At 39.8% G+C, this 15040-nt stretch overlaps 1 protein-coding gene and 1 long non-coding RNA gene across 5 annotated transcripts in view; one reads left to right on the top strand and one right to left on the bottom strand.

The window, feature by feature from the left end:
* NDST2 (N-deacetylase and N-sulfotransferase 2) overlaps positions 1-15040 on the bottom strand; it is a 134568-nt gene that overhangs the window by 110053 nt on the left and 9475 nt on the right. The gene's annotated exons all lie outside the window — the stretch shown is intronic.
* On the top strand, positions 7218-9435 carry LOC106033187 (uncharacterized). Its single transcript, XR_001205205.3, has 4 exons — positions 7218-7292; positions 7896-7939; positions 8454-8697; positions 9302-9435. It is a non-coding gene; the product is annotated as an uncharacterized lncRNA (long non-coding RNA).

The raw sequence follows: 15040 nt of genomic DNA, 5'->3' as shown, positions 1-15040 counted from the left end.
TTAGAAAAAAAAAATAGCCTGAAATAATGTTCTAAAACATACATTTCTCAGTAAGACACAGTAAGACAGGGTCTCCATGTGGCTAACCATGATTTTCAGTGCTGCTGGTAATGTGTTTACATTTCTGTGATTCCCTGTTGAGAATTTCCTACTCTCAGCTTAACTTATCTGATTTAATAAGACAAGACCAAACCAGACAATCCGACATATCTTAAGCTATGTACGATACACAGTTAAGCCAACAGCACTGTCAAAACAAGGCATTTATCTTCCTTCCCCTTCCTTTCCCACACATTAACCAGATGCACACTGCTTTTGTGCAGCCACCGCTGCCCTGTGATGCTATGCGCTGTGATGACGGAGCTACTTTTCATTTTTAGATTGAATTCATTGTGAATCTGTACACTTCTAATGGCACTCACTATGCACGCAGCTGTACAGGGGCAGGAGAAAAGTGGGACTGTGTATGAATCTATGCCAATGAAAAACGTCCACTGTATATCGACCTTGCATTTCCATTTGTCAGCAACACCTCGGTACAAGAACATAAAACTGAAAGACTGTAAATTGGAAAATCTGCAAAAACCCCAAGACTTTCCAAGAACGAAGGGAAGAAGAATCATTTGCAGCACGTGAACACTGAAGATTTTAACATGGATGCAGGGACAAGATGAATTTAACACAAGGTAGATCTGTTAAGGAGCTGAATTCTTTCAAGGATTAGGAAAAAAACCTGTGGAGCAAAGGAATACAAGAACACATTGTTTATTGGAACTTTCTCAAAAGATTTTGTGAAGTCCTTTACAAAGGGCCACTCAAGTCACTGTGCAGGCAAGGAGAACAAAGTACTGTCACAAGCGGGAAACGCAATAAGAAACAAAACGGGAATCACCGATCAGTTCTGAGCGTGGAAGAAGGGTATTTGGGGAGCTCTCAAAGATTAGCATCTATTTTCTTTTGGTTTGTTATTAAATATTTGCAAGAGGAAGCAAACACAAAATTTCAACTGAATACAACTTTCAGTAAGGATGATAAAATGCACAGAAGATTCTAACACAGAGAGAGCCTTTGGGTGCTTTGCACCCAGAGCAATGAAGCACATGAGAAGGAAATAAGAAAAAAAAAAAAAGAGAGAGGTCTTTTGATTATGAGCTCTGAATTACCTGTAGTAAGCCTGAAAGAATTTATGTCACATGTCAGTCATTTGGTCAGTATGGCAGAAATAAAAATAAAAAGTAAACAAGGCATTTAGAAAATATATTTACATTATTTATAGTAGCATTCTTTAACATACACTTTCTTAACATACTCCCACCTTCAATGTGTTTCAGTCCACCATGGCTGAAACTGTATTTAGCAGAGAGAAAAATGCTCAAGAAAATGATCAGGGCAAAGAATATGCTTAATATCAAAGGAACCCTACAGAAATAATTTTGGTACCCTTAAAATCACACAGAACAGGCTTGGAAGGAATTCTTTCTGGTAGGATCAGTGATAACTAAAGCATTCCTGACACATTTGCCTTTTATCTCTGCTAAAATCTTCCAAGGCAGAACTTCAGGAGGTCCCTAGTCAATTCAGTCTACTTCTTAACTATTTGCACTGCTGGAAAGCTTTTCCTAAAGTCTACTCTAAATTTGCAATTTAAGCCCTTTACATCTGGTCTTACTCTGTGTGAACACAGAGGAAAAACAGTTCTTCTTCTCTTTGCAGCACACTTTAAAGTTTTTAAATTAATTTACCTTCTCCAGCCTGAACAATCCTGACTCTTTCTTTTCTTGTAGGTCAGCTTTTCATTGCAATTGCTTTCTCATGAGCTATTTCCAGTTGGTCCTGATCTTTCCTAAGTATGGTGTGCAAAACCGTCTGCAGCATTCCAGCTGACATCTTACCAGTTCGTGCCAGAGAGAAAGATTACATGTCTCAAACGCTGGGCTCCTTCACATGCACTATTTGCATTGTTGACTCATGTACAAGGAAGGTATGATCTTCTACACCACCTGCTTCTTTTCCACAAGCCTGCTAACTTAGCTAGCTAGCCTTCTCTGTTCAGTATTTGTGCAGCTAATAAATCTTGACTAAACAAGCTGTTTACTTTAAGCAATAACAACACAGTAAAATCAAAAGTCAAGTTATTTAAAATGGAAGGGCAGAATTAGAGAAGAAGCAGCCATGCATACCTATGTAAACCATTATCAGAGCAATATTTTTTAAGAGCTAGTAAAACATAGGAAAACAGAAATAAATTTAGTTTCAAACACAAAGGAGATAGGCATTTACACTGTTTTGTTGTGCCTTTTTTTTTTTTTAGTCTCGTTGCCATTCAGCAGGATGTGTGTGCTTAAATCTCTGAAGTGTTTCTGAAACTCTCACACCTAATTGCATTATTGTCCATAATGGAGATTTTAGCACTTCCCCCAGAACAACTGACCATCAGGTACTACTGGAAACAGAACACTGTATTGTACATATATCACTGCTCTGACTGGATGTGACATTCTCATCCTATCCGTTTCTCTATTTCTCCTAAGTGCATTTTATGATGCAAAGTAAGGCACAAAGGAGACTGGGTTATATAGCAATAAGAATTATGATATCAAAGAAATAAAGTTATGAAATGATGGATATAAATTTTTCTTGTATATATTTGTGCACTGACCTATGAATTCAGAAAGCCATCATATGGTTTTTATGCCAAGACCTAAAAACACCATCTACAGTTAAAACAAAAGTTGTATTTCATGACCAGATTGTTGAGAAAGCATCATATCATTTCTGTTTCAGCTATATTCTCATTGCTATTTATATTATAGCACACAGCAAGAAGCTTCAGACAAGATTAGGATTGCTATATATTATGAAATCTATCCAAACACATACACAGGCACACATCCGTATCTGTGTATATAATCTGATTTCTGTATAACTAATAGAAGACAGTCCCTGTCCCACATTCCTTTCCAAATAAACTGAGACAACACATTAGAACAAAAGTCTTATCCTAGTTGACAAAAACAGAACCAAAGCAGCAATAAAATAAATTACCAAAGCTAACATGAAAAGCAGAACGGGGAACCTACGTCAAATTTTCTAATCCCAGCTAGAGCATATTAACCACAAAACAATCCTTCTACATTCCTTTCCCTAATCACCAAATCACACTGATCTAAGATGTCTACACTTAACACTCGTTCACAGTAATACTAGTGCTAAACAACACATAACAATTCTCCAAGAGCAAGCAAGTAATACTTTCACACGCCTGAAATCCATGAATTCATTCTTTACCATCGTGAATTTAGGAAACCTGCATTACTGTTTTCCTTCTTCCTTCTTTGTCAGTTCATACCAAAGGCCTACAAAGATACAGTTTAAGCAAACAATTTATTTTATAACTGAAGCAAATTCAGAATTCAGTTACTGCGGTCCAACTGCTAGCAATTGGTTAAGTCAGGAAAACTAAAAAACTGTTTTAGATACTGCACCCTTAAATCAAAAGTATCATAGAGTGCTACTAGAACAGTTTGGGTGGGAGAGGGGAATCACATTTGGAATAAAGTACAGCACCTCTATGTGTGAATAAACTTTAAGAAACAGAGGATTAACTGAAAAATCACCACCAAAACTGTCAGATATTTTCTTCCACGCTTGAAAAAAGCATGGAAAAAGAGGTAAGTGAGCATATATTTTCATGAAGGAATTCAGAAACACTGTAGGAAATGATGGAAAAGAGAATAGCTGAACCAGAAACGAGGTTAGAAAGTGACATCTCTCCAGAGCCCTAACAAATGCATTACAAGACCCCAGGGAGATGTTAAAAAACAAGGGACTTTTGTAGAGATGTTTAACACTCCTTTATGTGACAAAGTGCTTATGTATTTGCCACAAAGAGTAATAAAGCGCACTGAAACTAAAACCACAATTCCATATTGAAAGAAGTTAAACAGACAAGACAGCTTTTGATCAGACACACAAACAAGGTAACGTATTTGGGAAGGGTACAAATGACGTGAGAAAAATGGATATGGATGTATTTCAAAGAACAGGGAAGAATCCGCAAAAGAATCCCAAAAGCTGGCAGAAAATATCATGGGCATTATTCTTGCAGTTTAGTAAAAAGCCTAGTGCAGCATTACAGCAGAGCACAACCTGCAACAAGCAAACAAAAGAACCAAGTACTGATGTGCATGGTGGGCAAAACACGCCTATCTGGGTACTTTTATGACCCATTTTGTTCCTTTTACATTAATGATTTCTAATCACTTTATGTTAGTATCCAGGCAACAGGACCAACCATGCATATAAGAGATCAGGATGCTATTAATATATCTTTAATCTGGGACAGATGACAAAGTTTTACAGAGGCACTGAAGAATCCCAGGTCTTGCTCTCTCCCTACCAACAAAAAAAAAAAAAAAGGAAAAAAAAAGCCAGACACATTCCCAATTACACACTCTAATGCAATAAAGCAAGCAAACTACTCCCATTGCATAAATGGTCATGTGGTATGAGCCAATTCCACTCTACCTCATGTGAAACAACAACTTCCAGTCAGAGAACAGAGAAACCTCACTGAAAGTTGGTGTGAAATAGGTTACTGGAGCACACACTCCACAACTTCCTTTTGTACCGCCTCTGCAGACTCCTGAGAAAAGAGGATGGACGAGGTAGGGGCCAGATTAACTTTTCTGTTGCCGTGGATCCATTTCACTGTCAAATTTTCTCGCCTTTGAGTGATATATTACAGTCCTCACTTTCATCCTTTGTCTCTCACATAGAGCTTTTGATCTAGCAACATCAGAAAGCCTTACAGAAGAAAATAGAAGAATCCTCCCAGTAAAGATAAGGTAATGCATGTGAACAGCTAAACGGCAACAAGATTTGCTGGCTCGTGCTGGAAAGAGTAGTACACTGACCTCAGCTAAATACAAAATTCACCCCATCTATCTAAAAGAAATGCCTGTACTCTATTAATATCACCAGATGAACCTCAGCTGTATAAATAAAATCTCTCATTTCAGCTGAGTCTTCATCATCTCTCTGGCATCCACCACCTTTTCTTCTTCACAACAAAACTCCAGGAGGGCGTTCAGTGTAGGCTTTCATAGCAAGCCTGTTGATCAAGTACACAGGACAGGAATGTATGTCTATTTTTTATTATCACCTCTGAGTTAACATTTACAAAAAAATGAGGTGGAAATTAAGAAAAAAAATCGAACAGCGAAGGTCTGAAGGAAATGCTCAAGTAAGTATTTTGCAAGTCAGCATGGTTTAAAATGGAAACATTGTCTGGGGGACCTGCATTCTCTTTCAAGAGACTCACTGACATGCTGGATGACCTCAAGCATATCACTTGATCTTTCCCACATTAAAAAAATCTCCTTACATGACCTTCCTAGGTACCTCACTTTGAGAATTAAAAAATAAATACACTGTAAATCCTCCTATTATTATTACTGCTGTTACTATGGGGGCTGAAACTGTCGTCAGCAAACAGGCAGGACATAATTTAATTTTCTTCAAATATTTATTGCAAGACAACATAGCCATCTGTTTAACACTCACTATATTTAGTTTCTGTCTTAAAAAACACAGGGAAAGAAAATATCAGCTTCTGCCCCTCATTTCCACATATCCTTTCCAGCCACATATGCACTAATGCACAGCCAATATCCTTTCAACTACAGCACACAAGAAATTGCAGGAAAGCAGACAAAATTTCGGCTTGGATGAAACAATTCCAACCACAAATTCGTTCTCCAGTACCAGAAACAGAATCCCTGGTTTTATAAGTATTAAATAAATTTTATTTTTAGCTTTGAGGACAAAGGACAGAATAAGAAGGGAAATGGAGGGATGAGAGTAGATAGATGGCAATGAAGCACAGTGCACAAAGGCCATATGTAAGAGGACAGAATATTATGTTTCTATGAAGAAATAGGAACTCTTCAGTAGAATTACTTCTCTCCCGTACATTATAAAGTAAACCATCATTCTTAAGTAACAATGGCTACACAAAGGTGCCTTTGGTTTCTAACTATATTCTATTCAGATATGTTTGTGAAAATACTTCTCTTCCCTTAGTTTGTACTGTATTCATCCAACAGCACATATGCAAAAATCTAATCTCTCATGCCATATCACTGAGACTTGGAGATAATACAAGCCAAGGAGGTAGCAAAAATTACCTCATTCATTCATTAATACACACTGACTGAATTTGCTGATGAGAAAAAAAGAAGACACCAGCTACAGTTCACTAACTTCCTTTTCTCCTCCATTCCCTCCTCAGCAAGCCAACGCACAACACTGATCTAGGACAACCTCTCCTACTCCAGTCCCGGTATCACAAATCACTCCCAGTGTCCCTCAGCTCCTGGCCAGCATCCCTTACCACACCAGTCCTGGCCCACAGGCATAATTCCAGCACACAGCTCAGCCCAACTAGGAGCACACCTTTGTTTTTTAGAGCTATTTATAAATGGTGACACCACAGGCCGACCACGCCTGTCACAGAGGCCAGTATCTGGTACCTCAACCACAAAATGCACAGAGCACAAGCTAGAGACACCTGATCATTGGGAGAACATAGAGAGATAATGATTATTTTGAAATTATCTCTACATTTGGGGCCATAGCCTACCAGCTCAAGCACTCGGGACAACAAAGGTGCAGGCAGCGCGGCCGAGGCCTGCTGTACCTCACAACATGAGGGACTATCAATGCTACAAGCTGAGAAACCCAGTCAGGTCTGCTCTGTGCCAGCCGAGCCCAGCACCACAGGTGTGACAAAAGGTGTGTGGGCAACACCAGGCCTTTCGATCTGTAAGTGACAATGTAATGTCAACAGGCTGCCAAAGCAGCTCTCAAGCCACCCACGGCCAACGTGTCCTCTCCAATATGAGGCCAGCAGCACCGGCGCACAGCTGCCCTCGCACGATGCACACTCGTGAAGTGAGGGTAGAGTGCAGGCCACAGCACAGACCTCTAGCCTCTCTTCACTTTCTGAACAAGGACAAAGGGTTCAGACAAACAAAACAGCAAATAAATTTTAGTACAAAATGAGATAACACTGGATTTTGTTTAAAAAGAACATGATTGGAGAGCAGGTTAAAAAAGTGCCACCATCTGCCTGAACAATGTGCAGATAACTGGGTCTGCTCTGTCACAGTTCTCAAGGATAGTTCTAGAAAATTCCACATTATTCCTCAACCCCACCAAAAGCCTGCATTTACTTTAAGTAGCCTGCCTGCATTGCAGAATATGTTTCTGCCTAATATTTTATCAGCAAGGTAATGATCTGAATATAACACCTTGATTTTAGAAACTGTTTTTCAAGAACTGTAGTTTACTAGAGAGATACTCCTCCCTTGGTGGTGGAAGCAACTGTAACAGCTATGTGAATTAGCTGTTTACTGGGGTACTGCTCATCTGAACTTGCCATCAAATCTGATTCCTTAATGCAGGATGTGAAGCTTGCAGAAGCCAATGCTTTCAAGAAGCTGTTTTACAGAATTAAGAAAGCAGCATATATATAAAACATATATATATATATATAAAAAACAGACAAAAATGTCTAAAAAATACTGGAAGAGGTTACTTAGCTGACTGACAGAAAGAAATACTCCGAAAACCCTCTTACAGGTTCTGATATCTCTTCATCCACCCCAAACTGTTAGTGTGGGCTAAGCAAGTCATTTCCTTATTCCTATCACAGACATGAGTGTTTTCTGTCCTGACCTGGACAGAACTACTGACAAAGCTAAAGCCAAAACCCCTGTCAGTGTGCCTGCTGACTTCCCCTCTATCATCTGAAAACCTTGATAGCAAATGTATGACCCTCTCGCCAATTAAAAAGCCTTGCATAGCCAGTAATTCATCTCTTGCAATTACAGGTGGCCCTGAAATAGATTAAATATTCTGCTGTCCATCTTCAGAGGTACTCTTACTTGATTTTATTTTCTATTGTATTGACAACTAGAAAACACAGATATCTACATACTCTGAGAAGAGCTAGTATTATTTCCCTGATGTTAAAAATAAGGGCTTCACTTGCGTCAAGTAATCTCTCCATTTATTAGAACAATTCTGGATGATTCAACAGTTGTTAAAGTATTAAGCTGAAGGATATCTCCAATAGGCCTGACAATGAGATCACTACTATCTCTGAAATGGCAGAAGCTCATGCAATGGTTTTGAGTCATTCGATGCTGTCAACAACCAAATATCAATGACATCATTTTGTCAGGACATATAAAAAAAAGGTCTTTTGGCACTTTACCCAGGGGCTAGGGCCAAAAGCACTCAATCTGAATGAGCCGAAGACGCTCAAATTGGTCATACATCAAAACATCAGTGAAACACTCAGCATTTTGCTGAGTTTTACAGTGTTTACCTAATGCTAAGAAGTTAAATATGATGGGTATTTGATGAGTTCCTCCTTTTCAACACAGGCTGTAACTGAAGATGGTCCCACTTGCCCGAACCTTTATTCCCCCTCTGAAGCAGCAGAGGTACAAACACTGCAACTACAGCTACCCCTTCCACTGCACACAAACTCCCAGTAAATCTGTGACACGATGCAGTGACGCCTACTTGGAAAACCAAGGTTTTAGCAGGTCCTGTGAAAAAAAAGGCAACAGCGTGGGATCCACCCACAAGTACTAAGAAAGGACAAAGACCTGCACTGCACATAAGGTATTGTTTTCCTGTTTCTCTCCTCTTATTGATGAGAATTCAGTTTAACTACCTACAAAGAGTAATCTGTGCTCTGCTCAACCCACCTGTTTTTACCTCTCTGAAATAGTACTGACAAATAACTAAAAATAGTTACTTGCTAATTAAGGAGTCAAGGGGGAGAATAGACACAGCAGGCACCTCCCATTGATGCATGTTATGCAGATGAGATAAAAGGCAGAACACTTTACAAAAAGGCCTCCAGCAAATGCCATTTTTCTGTTTGATCCTGAAAAATAACTTTTGGCACAGTCAAGCTATCTAGAGCTTAAAAACAGCTGAATTCAATGCTGGGTGCAAAATAAAAAGGTCAATTACAAATCAACATCTCCTATAAGTTTCTTTCTAAAACATTCAAAAAGTCCTTCTTCACTTCAATTTTCCCAGTTCTGCCTAAATTTTGCTTCCAGCCCTCAACACCTTTTCCTACCTATTGTGTTTGTTATTTAGTATGGAAACCATGTATCCACCAGCTTTTTCCTTTCAGTGTTGCTAACAGAGGCAGTGGAACATGACTCACTTCCTGTTTGTTTTTTGTTGTGTGTTTTTTTTTTTAATCCACCAGAAAAATCTGTGCCTGTCTCCCATCCCGACTTTCTGCTCCAGAAGATTTGAAGCCACATCCCACAGCCAACTCATCAGCCCTCCTTCCACCCTCCTTAAAAAGACAGGAGGCTCAAAAACATCTCTGCACAGCCCACAGAGCTGGAAAGGCACAGCAAGCCACTGGTCACTTGCTGTGTCCCACTTCTCGTTACATCTGTATGCTGCCTATTCCAAGTAGTAAGCTTCTGGATGCAATGGCTGCCTCTTCCCTTCCGGAACAGACATTTCCTAGAGCTAAATAAATAAAAATAGCATTTAAATACCAAACAAAACTCTAAGCATGACGTACAAATGAATTGCTACATCATTACAGAAAAAGCGGACAACCCAAATAAAGGATGCAGGTTGCCAACAGTGGTCTTCCAAAAACGTGGCTTTTTAACAGAGCAGAGGCAAAGCATTTGTTTGTTTTAACAAAGAATAAGTGACCAGGTGAACTGTTAATCTCTCTGGTCTCTCCTAAGTGAAGACATGGATTTGAACTAAGTAATATGGAAAAACTGGTCTGCTTTAATTATAGTACCAAATGAAACACAGGAGATTCTTGTTCAGGACTGATTCAGAAAAAAGCACCAGATCACAGGGCTGCTGAGCTACATCAGCTAGTTCAACACAAGTAGGACTAATGTAACAAGTCTGCAGAAAACACAACAGTTCCAGTAAGAACCCCCAAATTTAAATCACTACAAACACAAATTTAAAAAGGAGCAATCCTCCTGGGAAAATAACATGAAATCATTGATGTAGAAAACAATAATAGAAAATGTGGGATTTTTTTCCCTCATTATAAAAAGTTACACTTGAAAAAATGTAACTGCTGAAAAGATTCTGTGGTAATATGCCACTGAGATGAAAAAGGAGTCAGACCTCTCTGAACTATTGCTTCAGTCTTGAATCTAAAAGGATTTCTTTACAATCATTCATAGTAACTTGTCCTGTCTAACAACTTTGAATGTTAGCTATTACAGCAGAGTATGTTCTAAAGAGGCACACTTCTTCACAGGCCAACTCAAGGTGGCCAGTGTTTTGGGTTGTCTAGGTAAGCAGTAGATGGATTAGGAGCGGGATCTGAGCAGCATTTATGCCATGAGCTGCATGATCTGCTGCTCCAGTAGAGGATTCCTGTCTCTTTGCTCTTCCTGTCAGTTTTATGGCCTGAAAAACACCTGTGCCACTGCATACTATTTTTGCATTTTTTTCCCTTAAGAAAAAAAAAAAGGCTGGCTTGAGAAGGGAAAAGAAAATACCCCATCTGGACAAGAAAACTGCAAAAGGAAAGAGGAAATTACTGACTCACAAGTCCTATATTAAGCTGTTTCACAGGACCTCCCACCCTCAACCTCTCCACTTCCTTTTTCCTTAAAAGCAATTAGATTTATGTTTTTTGCTCCCTGTATCCTAGCAAAGCTTTGCCATCATTTAGGCCAAAACGCTAATGCTATTATCACAGAAGAGAAGACCAAAGGACAAAATACAGGAAACAATTCAAGGTATGACTTTTTTGCAACCCACTCTCCAAAGACAGGGAAAAAAAAATCCTTGCAAAGACAGCAAGCTGAGCTCCCAAGATCCAGTACTTCAAGGCTGCAAATTGCACATACCACTCTGTAACACCACCAAGAATTAATACATAAACAATGCCAGCTTAACTCACATCGTTGGGTTCCAAAAATTCAACTAATACCAGTAGATTAAAATCTTTGATCTGTAGCATGTTTTCTTCCTTACAGTAAGTACAGTAAAACATGTATAGAGGGAAGAATTGTAAGAACAAGTTTTGGAAAATGAATTTTTTCCCCTGTATTTTCATGACCCATGTAAGTCCAAAAGTGTTCTTTGTAAGGGGGATGCATTAAGGTTGCATAGGCAAAATTAATTCTGATACTTTAAGTCCTTTCAGTGCTTGTCTTTACAACCCTCAAAGTATCTGAATGTGATGGTGTACAACATATGCACATACACATCTCTGCGTGAGTCCCTCCTCCTGTCTCCAACTTCCACATTCAACAGCATCCTAACGGAGGAATTCCATTACATAATCATTGCACTGATACGGGCAGTGCTGTCAGTGTCTGCTCTGCCACAGAGGCATCCTTGAGCCAACCATAAATTATAATGACTCTGTGGTAGTTCTTGGTGTAGAAGAAATACAAAAAGGAAAAAGCATTGCGAGAAGGTTTTAGGCATTTTCTTATAGCAAAGTCTTCGGATTCAGAGACCTGGATTCCACTCCAAGGCATAAGAAGGTGCTACAAACGTTTGTATCTGCTGCTTGCTATCTGTATTTTACCTATCTCATTTTCTTTTTACCCCCAAAGCCTGTCTCTCCCATCTAACCTGTTATAATCCAACCTTCTCACATTCCTCATACCATGTGTGTCCATCCTTGCTGGTCACCCATCAATTCTCTGTCTGATTTTCTCTCTCTGGCAACACGAGTTGAGAGATGCAGTACCCCCTTAATGCAGTATTTTCCATTTCATTAGCACCCAAAAGCCTACTAGCAACTCAGTATGTCCACTGTTTCTTTGAATCCCATTCATTTCCTAGAAACAGGCATTTTTTTTTCTAACACCCATACTCTCATTTCCTCACCTTGTAGCTTCAGCTTCCATCTACTGTAAGGATCTTTATGGTTCACTCTGAACACTGTCACATTCTACTTCACAACCCTGGGATGCTCCGGTACAGATGCTCCCTCCTGTCCCCTCTACACCTCTGTTCAGGACAGCTGCAGTTCTGGTGACAACTCCAGTGCTGGCCATACCCAACGGGCAGGGACCTGCAGTTCGTGGGATATTCCAGGGTCAACCCCAGGCTCATGTATGCTCGGTGTGGGTGGGATCTTCAGAGTTTCTAAGCAGCTCTGCAAAGCCTTAAGCACATGCAATCTACATATGCATATATGCGTATACATCTCTATTATTTTTGATAGAAATACAGTAACAGACACTCGTTTTCATAGAATCATTTAGGTTGGAAAAGCCATGCTTTTAGTTAGCCTTTCACTCAACTTTTAAGTTAAGATCATCAACTCCAATCATCCACCTAACACCACAAGTCCACCATGTCCCTAAGTGCCACATCCACACATCTCTTAAATACCTCCATGGATGGGGTCTCCGCTGCCCCCTTGGGCAGCCTGTTCCAAAGCTTAAAAACTGTTTCCATGAAGAAATTCTTCCTGATACCCAATCTAACTCTACCCTGGCACAACTTGAGACCATTGCTTGCGTCCTGTCGCTCCTCATCTGAAAAAAGACCAACACTCTCCTCGCTGCAACCTCCTTCCAGATAGTTATAGAGAACAATGAGGACTCCGCTCCAACTCAAGATAGTTCACATACATTTCCCTATCCCACCCCTCCAAACCAGTGAAAAAAGCAGCAGCCTTCATACAAAGATTCTCTAGAGTGTAGCCACAAACTTGCTGCGCTCCTTAGTTAAGTTACCAATTCTCTTATCACTTAACCACCTACTAAAAATAAAAATGAGTACTCTTCCCCTGGAAGGGGAATCAAAGTATACTGTGAAAGAGTAAAGCTGCAGCAGAAAATGCTGCTATCATTTTAAGTACTAACCCCCAAAAAAGACTCAATTTTTCCACTATCTTGTGATGAAAATTTACATGGCAAAGTGCTGAAGTTGACCTGACTCTATTTATAAATACTTTAAATGCTTTTATCTCTTACTGAAAAGTAAACCCATAGTTTTCCAAGACTAAGGTAACATGTATTATATACTTTGAAAACATAGTGTGATTTAGTAAATGCTTATCATTACTCACTGACAGGAAAGAAAAAAAATGAATCAAGTAAAAAAACCTTCTAAAGAGAATCGAATTATCTCCCTTTTCCAATTTGTGTACATGCGATGGGAGGGTCTTTTGATAAAGCCAGCAGCCAAACGGCACATGCTGTTTAATTGTGACGAGCAGCATGATGTGGTGTGATAAGAACAGCTCAGAAGGCTGAGAAATAGCATTTGCCGAAAAATCAATAGAATCTGTTGGGGTGGAAAACTTCACAGGCCCTCAGATGTACGGACGTCACAGATCTCTCTGTGCAATGAACTTTCCTGAGATGAAACTGCTATTTAGAAGAAAGCAAGTCCCATTGTGCAAAGCACAGCCCATGCAAAGTCATACAATGAACATCTAACCAGAAATAAACTGCTATAGAAAATGTAGCTTTTTATTAGAACTGACTTTTGGGTCTTCTCCTGAGAGCTGACATCTTTCTCCAAAGCAACATAGCAGGATGTCTGATAACTGTAAACTACTTCAGATCTCATAGTAACAGAAGAAAACATTACATTCCCTGTTTAAACAAAGCAATCAGGAAGTGCTCTTGCAGAAATTGCCACGTCAGATATCACAACTGGGTGGCAACTGGTTTTTAATCTCGGCTGTGGGGCCTTACAGTCCCAGCACCTTCTTTCAGGAAAATAGCAGCTGGCACACACAGATCAGAAATATCAATATTGACTGAAGTTACATTCCAATTTGAACACTTTAAAGCCGTATGAAATGTTCAGATTGCTGGGCATTGGGGAAAAAAAAGCTAGGCTGGATTTCAAAATAGGTCTCTGATCTCCAGGAAAATCCATATTGGTAATGTAGTAAAGCCACCATACCAGCAAGGATGAGGGTCCTGTGAGCAGAATGAAGGTGCTCTCAACCTTACCACACACATCCTCCTTTACTCACAAACCATCCGAGTGCAAATGGTCAGAAAGAACAGGGTTTATCTCAAGTTGGTAAGAGGCTGACACACTTCACTGGACTTCGAAGTAGAAAAATATGGCAGGGGCAAATCTTATGACCGTCTGTTTCTTGGAAGGGCTGGGGGGGCTCTGGTGAACCTATTTATTGCTGTAATCTTGAGCCAAATGCCTAAGGGTAACTGCTATTGCAAATCCTCTAACGCCTGTGAAAACAGATAATCCATTGTTTAAAGACTTTAACTAAAAAAGATCAAGGTTGCGAAGCCTCAGGCAGAACGAACAATGAAACACTAGACAGGAGAGTACTTTGCATTAGTTTGCTGCCCACATATTGCTATGCCCTGCACATTATACAAGAAACAGCAGCAATTGGACCTCTGTGTCAAGAAAGAGCTTTTACTGAAGAGGAAAGAGAAAGGGGATTCCTCTGCCCAGCCTCGTACCTACCTGCTCCCAGATGCACTAAAGGTTTTAAGTCTCAGCAGTGATTAGCTATGCCCAATATGAGCTACATTAAACAGGCACAGAATTTTTAAAGCACTTGGCGCTTGCTCTGGGTAATGAGGCCCCTTTAATAAAATGCTTCAAGCTGAATACTTAAACATTGCAGCATTCAAAAATCGGTAGTCATTTATAACCTCTGCAGTTACTACATTTAAAGCATGATGATGCTGTGCTACCAGTGTAATGGGAATGCTGACCTTGCGCAGGAAGTTTGCCAAGCCAAAAAAATGCACAGTATGACTTGTTCCCTAGGAGAGAGACCATACTTGAGCAACCACAACAGAGGAAGAATTACTTCACTCATGGCTGTCATGTACTGGTTCCCAGAATTGCCATTGCCAAAAATTATAACAATTAACATACATTCGTAAGTGTTATTAGTTGACATTTTCTCATCGCTGTTTAAGATGCTCCGGGGTGCCAGTGACAGAACAAGGAGCCTTTTGCTCTGGACAGGAGTATTACCAAC

The sequence above is a fragment of the Anser cygnoides genome, chromosome 7 (assembly GCF_040182565.1).
Source record: "Anser cygnoides isolate HZ-2024a breed goose chromosome 7, Taihu_goose_T2T_genome, whole genome shotgun sequence".
Classification (NCBI taxonomy): Eukaryota; Metazoa; Chordata; class Aves; order Anseriformes; family Anatidae; genus Anser; species Anser cygnoides.
This window is presented reverse-complemented; position numbering and strand designations above follow the sequence as displayed.